The following is a 9148-nucleotide window of genomic DNA, read 5'->3' as shown; positions in this document are numbered from 1 at the left end:
TAGTTTGGAAACGCTGACAGCATTATTCATTCAAAGAGTAAACAGATTCTACCAAATGAAAAATGATTCATTTATCTTTTAAGGAAAATATCGTGATTTTGTCAGCATTATTAAAAAAACTGAGCATCGCCGATGTCTTGACGACATTTTTTCTAGCTGATTTTAGTAGGTGAATGATATTTTATAAAAATCTTCGGAAAATTCATGACCTCGTGATATCGTAGAATGATAAAGTTTCTTGATAGAAGATATATGCCCTTTTTGAAAGCTACAACTTCTTCCAAAGTTCGAAATATTGAAAATCGACATTCAAAATGACCTTTTAATTTCATCATATTTAAAAAAAAATGTTTACTTGAATTTTGATAAAGGTATGTTTGCACTCATACTATTAAATTTGTATCTTCAAATAACATTTAATCTCTAATTTATAAACATCTACCTCGCAATTCATTTTTTTTCTCACAAATATTTCCTTGTCGTCAAAACTAATTTAAATATACATTTGATTATTTGATTGATGCTGTATACACTATGTTGTTGAATTATATGAATGTTTCCTTATTGTGTACTTGTATTGTCTTTTGTAGTGAATATCGTTGTGGAAGGAGAACCCAAACTGGGTAAATGTATTTAATAAACTAAACATTATTATCAATACTTTTCAGCGAATGTTTTGTACCATGCATTACGAATAAAGAATTTTTTAATTTATTGCAGTTTAAACCTTAAATAATGTATGAGATTTCAAGACTGACAAAGATTATATCAAAACATTGTTTTAATTTATATTTTCAGTTTAAAAGAACATATTTGTTGCTACGGTTACGAGCTCAGGGACGGGCGCTGTGTTGGTAAGATCATACATATGGCATAGTTATTACTGTATGAGTCTTCTTTCAAGACCATGAACGATGTGTGTGTGTGTGTGTGTGTGTGTGTGTGTGTGTAAGTGTGTTAGTGTTTAGATATAAACGCAACTATTATCAGCACCCGCTTTGCGCATGCGTTAAATTTGACCATAATCGATATCGATAAATTTACTAGATATTGTTAATGGAAATCTTAAATTTCAGATTTTACAATTTTTTTTTAATCAGGGCCTTTTTATTCAAAAATCGAGTTGCGATCATTTTCTGAAGTTGACCAGAAATAATCTAAGTCATACCAGGTAAATATTCATGGATAAATAATTAACACATGACAATGTGATGACTTCTGTAATTCTCTGTAGTTTGTGATTTTTGTCTTTGCGACAGTTTAATAGCCTCTTTCTTTTCAAGTTTACTTTATAAATTGTAAATTTCAATGCACAATTTTTTCAAATAAGTAAAAAACTATATTCTCCAAGATAAACCTATTGCCAAAGTCTTAAAAGAATAAGACAAAGGCAGCATATGTGCCAGTTTGGACTATATACGAAATATTTGTATATAGTAATGCTAATTTAAAGATTACAAAACGGCAAACGCTTAAAACAGGAACATATATATTGACGGGACTTGACACTACCTAATTATACAGATTTCATCGTCGGGTGTTAGATATACTGTTCCCAGCTTAAAATTAAAATAAATTGGACTAGATATTTTAACAGTTTAAGAACCAAAATTTTCGATACATACATGTAGATGTGATATATACTAGTCTATTGCTTGTTTGATGCATATTCTCCTTTTATCCATTTAAATTTTAGAAAAATAAATCGCATTGAACAAAATAAATATTATTTTTAATTTGTCTCCGTCCTTTCAAAAGTTTCTATCGTGAAAAAAAATTAATTTTGTATTTGAACATTTATGTAAAATTTGTATTAAAAAGGAAAATTATTTTAATTATTTTCTGTTAATGTATTAAAAGTTTACGGAGAGCTGTCTCATTGGCACTCATACCACATCTTCTTACATTTATATTGTACATGTATTTGCAGGATTTTTAATTTTTAATTTATCGAACGAATAAGATAATTTGAATCGTTAAAATTTAGAATTATACTTGAAAACAGATGCATGCGATGAATACAAAAAAGTAATCACTGTTTATTTTACATAGTTAATTAAGAACTGCCAAACTATAAAAAACCAAAATAAAAATCACAATTTCTATTTACTATTGTATCTATCTTTATCTATATTTATTTATGCAAGTTAACATGAAGTTTACGATTTAACTCGTGGAATTCGTTTAGAGGTATTCCCGTAACAGTGTGGACGACTGTAATACTTATGTTGTTAAAAATACTGAATCATTAACCTTTAACTTGTTTGTCATCGGCTATCGATATCAATGATTTTACGCTCACCCAGTTTCTCAGAGGCCTTCCGTTAGGTTTTTTCCTTAAAAATATTCTGATCCCCAATTTGAATTAAAAACAAATTGTGGTCAAGCACATGAGATAAAAAAAACAACAAAATATTCTGAATCAAGATGTTTCTAATACATTATAGTGTTAAATTTTGTTAAAAATAAACTGATTGATAGCGTCGAACTTTAAAAACTTTTAAAAAAATTGAATTCTCCCTATCGTACATTTTGTGTATGTTTTGTACTTGGCACAACTATTGAAAGTTGATCATGCATTTGTTCTAAATAAAATTTGATACAGAATAAAAAGTAAAAGATACTAAGTGAAAAAAAAAAATTAAGACAACGGCAGTTGTTAAATCGCGATGACGTCAGAAAAAGATTACAGCCAACACATACACTACATTATAATTTTAAAAGTTTTAAAAGTTTCATGAAAAATTTAAAAAAAACACGCTAGTATATAATGTTTGAATATTCAATACAACTTAAAACACAAGGTTAATTCCTGTGCTAGTTTTTCGAACTATTTGATTAAGCCGTTGAAATCCTTTGGTGTCCCCACAGTATAAATGTCTGTTATAAGTATGACGTGAGAAGACGAACGTTTTGAACACATAATCTGACCCAGTCAATTGATGACCTGAGCGCCCAAAGAAATGGTTTCTTCAACACTGTTATGAAAACAATTATAAGTTATGTCTAAAGTAAAGCAGAAAATATCAACATACATTTCTGAACAAACGAAAACTGTATGGTGTAAATCAAAAATTTTGTTGAAGTTTATATCACCATCAGAACTAGGAAAAACATGTATTCCAAAATATTTGCTGACTAATAATTTAGTCAAGTGGAAAATCTTTGAAAAAATTAAAACGATTAAGAGCGATTTACCTATTTAATCAAGCAGATATTTGTACGGTTTGTATATTTGGTCACTACAATTTGTCTATAAATTGTCCAGTTTCAATGAATTTGAATTTATAGAATACTGGACATTATTACACAAAAGAAATGCATAACCTAAGACCAAAATTCCATTTAATGTTCAAAAATGTGATTCTAAATATTCTAATGAGTATATGCTAGTATCAGATTTATCTACCTTACTTACTTTGAGTTCGGTATTTTTTTGTTATTATAATTTTTATGCCACATCTTGGGGAATTATGTTTTTTCGGTCTGTGCGTCTGTTCGTTCGTTCGTTCGTCCGTCTGTTCTGCTTCAGGTTAAACGTTTTTGATGAAGTTGAAGTTCAAGCAACTTGAAACTAAGTACACCTTCCCTATGATATTATCTTTCTAATTTTAATGCCAAATAAGAGTTTTAACCCCAATTTCACGGTCATCTGAATATAGAAAAAGAGTGCCCAGAACCTTATTATGGAATTAGGTGTGAACAAAAATGTGCATTCAGAACTACTAAAAGGGTTGAATATGTTATTTGTATCTTCAGCTGAATCAATGAAGGAAATATACTACATGTATTACATATATAGTCACTAATTTGACGGTCTGAATATCGTTTGTGCAACTAATAGTAATACGAACTATGCGATGAAAATCAATGTCTGTCTCGTATTCTGAATAACCATAACGCTATTTTCTTTTACCTCTGTTCATCTGACCTCTTGTCTTTGGACTAATTTGTGAGAGGTTTTTTCACAAGATAGTTGGCATTAAGTCTTAACCTTAAATTTTTTCACTAAAGTTTCTCTAATAGTTAATAGTATAGAATAAGGGGTATGCTTGGATATTGAAGCTCCACTTATGTATGTTGGATCGGGTCATATGTTCAATGTATCTGTTATACAATCCATTTACTGTTGTTTGATTTATATGTGTTATGTAAGATTCCAGAAAAGAATATGTCACAGAGAATCAATACCATAAAACGAAAAATGACCTTTCAGATATTCAACATTAAACAACATTAAACAGAAAACATAAAACAAAGAATTAAAAAACAAAAACTACAAATTAACTCATGTGCTTTCAAACCGTAAGCAGATCATTTCCTACCTGACTAGTATATTTCGGTTTAAATTAGATCCTATTCGCATTTAGCTCCACTATAGATTTAAAAAAACGGAAAATTGTCTGTTGAGAAAACCTACTCTTGAGTAATCGTTAACCTAAAACGATTCCAAGGTATTACAATTACAATATCCTCCATGACGGCGATACGATAGTTAGACTGTTGTTTGTGTTGTCGTCGTTTGTCGCTATTTTCCCATGATTATATGTCAGCCTTTGATTTATGAGATTTAAAAGTCCTTTGGTATATTCCGTAAAATTTCAAGGTCGACATGAAAAAGCATTACCATAAAATATTGATGGAAACAAGTCTGCTATATGTGGTAAGCACCTTAAATGAAATTTGTATATGCAGTCATCGGAGGAATTGTCTTTTAACGCCCAGCATACGATACATTTAGTAGGGGGTTGGTTATTATTTGCGGTCCGTGCGTTCGTCGGTCCGATCGGTGTTTTAAGTGAATATTTTACGACATTTGATAATTTCATGAGATTAGTTTTCTATTATTAATAACACACCAAAAGCAACACAAATGACATCTAGTAGTGAATATACAGTCATTAAATGAGAACTAGGATCTCAATATATGTTGAGCTCTTATTTACCTTGGTGTAGAAATATTTGGAATAAAACGATAAGATTTAACATTAAATTGATATTTTTCAGATGCTACCATGAAGTAGGATGTGTACCTGATGTATTACTCATCACAGAAGCTGTCACAACAGATGATTATACTGAAGGTATTAATGAAGTTGTTCATTTGTTTCCCGACGTGAGGATACAAAACTAGAGTCCTACCCACATCATAATTCTTCAACGCATAATGCCCATTATCTAAATCGAACTTAATATGTATATTATGATCCCTCACATTTTGACTGGAAATAATTGCAGAAGAGATTCAAAGAAAGTATTCGACTTTTATAAATATAGCAGATACCTAAACAACGTTTTTTTCTGAGTTTTATTTACATAAAATTGAGAATGGAAATGGGGAATGTGTCAAAGAGACAACGACCCGACCATAGAGCAGACAACAGCCGAAGGCCACCAATGGGTCTTCAATGCAGCGAGAACCTCCCGCACCCGGAGGCGTCCTTCAGCATGGCCCTAAACAAATATGTATACTAGTTCAGTGATAATGGACGTCATACTAAACTCCAAATTATACACAGGAAACTAAAATTAAAAATCATACAAGACTAACAAAGGCTAGAGGCTCCTGACTTGGGACAGGCGCAAAAATGCGGCGGGGTTAAACATGTTTTTTGAGATCTCAACCCTCCCCCTATACCTTTAGCCAATGTAGTAAAAACAAACGCACAACAGTACGCACAGTAAAACTCAGTATAAGAGAAGTCCTAGTCCGATGTCAGAATAGGAAACAAAAGAAAATAAACAATAATACATAAATAACAACAGACTACTAGCAGTTACTGACATGCCAGATCCAGACCTCAATTAAACTGATTGAAAGATAATGTCTTCATCATATGAATATCAAGCACAATCCCTCCTGTTAGGGGTTTAGTATTATACCGTCATAAAATATATGAGAAGAACATAACCCGTGTCATGCCAACAACTGGTTTTAGAATAAATGTGTTTAATTCCGATGCAAAGACCCTATAAGTGAATCAATATTAAAGCCAAAATATGCAATCTTTAATGACCTGACAACAGTATCGTAACTATATTCCTTTTTAATAAGTCTGTTTAAAGGTTTTGTTAGCTTTTGAGGTGAATACTGACATTTTTGTGCTTTGTAAAGAATATTACCATAAAAGATTAGATGTGAAATACCCGAACGTATAAGATGTCTGCATGTTGAGTTATATTTACGAATGATGTCCTTATACAGATGATAAAATTTAGTACTAGTAAATGTTTTGACTAGTTTATGATATCGAAAACCCTGGTGTAATAATTTTTCAGTAATACATAAATTTCTCTCGCTAAAATCTAATACGTTGTTACATACACGAGCGAATCGTACAAGTTGAGATATATAAACACCATAAGATGGTGACATGACTGTATTTCTGCAAAAGTACTCCAGCTAAATGAAGTTTAACATAACAGTCAACATTGTTCATTTAATTTATATCTGTATATTTTGTAAAAAAATAGAAAATATTGATGCTGCAACTAAGACACACAATTCATCAAAGATACAAAGCTTATTATTCGTTACACAAGACGTGTATTTCGTCTACACAAGACGTGTATTTCGTCTACACAAGACGTGTATTTCGTCTACACAAGATGTGTATTTCGTCTACACAAGACGTGTATTTCGTCTACACAAGACGTGTATTTCGTCTACACAAGACGTGTATTTCGTCTACACAAGACGTGTATTTCGTCTACACAAGACGTGTATTTCGTCTACACAAGACGCGTATTTCGTCTGCACAAGACTTACCAATGGTGCTCGAACCAAACAGTTTGAAGGCTTAATAAAATAGCAAAAAATAGATTCCAAAAATGACACCGGAATTTTATTATACGGCGTTTAAATTTCACTTTTACTGCTTGTTAGATTATGTAACTGTAAAGCCGAATTCTACGAGTTAGTTATTTAACAGCGTAAGAGGTTTTTTAAATACAGTTTCAATTCTGATATATTGCTGAGTGTAAATTCCTATTACGAGTGATACATGCATAACAGGAGTGGAACCCGTCTGTATCTTTCGGTATCATGAAATCCTCCAGTTTTTGTTTTTTTCTTGATTTTTATTTTCGTAATGGATATCTACGAAATAATAAGCTTTAATAAAATTAATGACTGAATGTGTAATGTTCTCAGTTTTTGTTTAATCTATATGTCTATGGTGGCAAATTTTGCCTGCATCTTCAGGACAAGAACAATTGAACAATATATGTTCTGCGAGGTATGAAAAAACAAATGCTTTAGAATCAAATCAGTGAAAAGGGAATTCTGACGACTGCAACTGATAACGTGATAGTTAGACTAATCGAAATACCATTTTATAACATGACAGAGAAAACATTACCATCAAAGAGATGTTACCTGTCCTTTGAAGGAAAGTTGCTTTTCCAATGTTTTCATAGACATCAAATAGTTTCACTCTTTAGAATTAGATTATATAGCTATTAACATTAGCTTTGTCACAAGTTTCCATAACAAGTTCTTTGGCAATTTTAAAAACACAAGCCAGATGAACCGAAACATGAAAAGCTGAATCTTAACTGGATGCAAATTAATTTCAGGAAAATTACAAGTTGAATTTAAAATAATAGAAATGAACCTCTTTATGACAGGGGGTAAAAAGGTCAAGTTTGCATATTTGAATTGTTTACATCGTTTTCTATATGGTCATTCAAAGTTTATTGGAAGTGCATAATTTATCATTGTTGTGTCTTATATAGATACAAAATCATAAAAGAGTAAAATGAAGGGCAAGTTGGCATATTTGGATTGTTTACATCTATTTCTATGATTTTAAATATTTCAATTCAAATGTATAATTTACGACGTTTTGTATCTTACACAGGCAAATTTTGCTAATATGAATTTCACATGAATCTTAATTACCTTGAACGAGCTTATACGTGAAACTCACATGAACATTTACACGTGAATTGAGATTAACCCGAATCTTATGTGACATTTTTCACGTGATTTAACAAGAAATTTACAGAAAAAAAAATATTTTTCATGTTTGTAATGAAATTGGAAAATTTGGATGTTAATTGAATAACTTTATTTTGAAAATACACGTGAATTTCACATGAACAAATTTCATGTGATTTTAAAGTCAAATTCACATAAGATTCACATCAGATTCACGTGGAACTCATGTGAAATCCGTTCACGTTAGTTTGACGTATAAGCTCGTTTGAGGTGAAATTCACGTGAATTTCACATGAGATTCCCATAAATCGAAATTCACGTGAATTCACGTGAGTAAAATTTCCTTGTGTGTGTGTATATATATATATATATATAAATGTATAATAGAGGGTTTAAAGGGCATAGTTAATATATTTGGATTAATATCAAACTGTTAAAAACTATAAAATTTGGAATTTTTATCAATACAAAATGTCTATATACCATCGTTGTGGACATATTCCTATTCATTATAACCAGCAAAGTATTCCCGAATTCCCCATTATAATTATTAATCGTTTTAGAATTAACATTTCGAGTTTATGTTTTAAAATTTCACACACATATTGCTTAATAAATGGAACAAAATATTCTTCACAGGAACCTTGACAGTTATTTTCATGATTTTTTAACATTGTTTTGCAGCGGATACACATAAAACAAAAGAATATTTGATTTACTAACTTTATCGACTATTTCAGAATATAAATTCTGATTTTTGAAGTAAACTGTTTTCTCCTGCGCATGTATGAAACTGGTTCCTGTGCATGATTGGTCAGTACATCGTGCATGCTCCATCTCGATTTCAATGGATTTGAGCGCATGATAGGGATTCAGATATCCATCACTGTCTATTCCACAAATGCCGCTACCCCCAGTCGAACTTCCACTGCATCTCTCGCGATGTTCGTCATATATTGAAGATTCCCGATTCAAAAGTCCATCATCTACTCTTTCGTACTCGTGGGCCTCGCCTTGTTGTGCATGGTTTCTAGATACATTGGGATGTATTGTGTTTAAGTGAAATGTTCTTTTTTCTCTCTTGTTGCAAGATACTTCATATTTCCAACAAACATACGTAAGAGAGACACATACTAGTAGTAGAAATAATATCGAAACAGTGCTGATGTTTACGATTTGAAGTATCGATAGTGGAATGATATCAAT

At 31.2% G+C, this 9148-nt stretch overlaps 1 long non-coding RNA gene across 1 annotated transcript; it reads left to right on the top strand.

The window, feature by feature from the left end:
• The first annotated feature begins 571 nt into the window (after positions 1-571).
• Positions 572-5115, top strand: LOC127714437 (uncharacterized). The gene is made up of 3 exons (XR_007987734.1): positions 572-623; positions 799-854; positions 5008-5115. It is a non-coding gene; the product is annotated as an uncharacterized LOC127714437 (long non-coding RNA).
• Positions 5116-9148: the final 4033 nt, after the last annotated feature.

The sequence above is a fragment of the Mytilus californianus genome, unplaced genomic scaffold (genome assembly GCF_021869535.1).
Source record: "Mytilus californianus isolate M0D057914Y unplaced genomic scaffold, xbMytCali1.0.p SCAF_9, whole genome shotgun sequence".
Classification (NCBI taxonomy): domain Eukaryota; kingdom Metazoa; phylum Mollusca; class Bivalvia; order Mytilida; family Mytilidae; genus Mytilus; species Mytilus californianus.
Note: the sequence above shows the minus strand (reverse complement) of the source record. Positions and strands in the feature narration are given on the sequence as shown.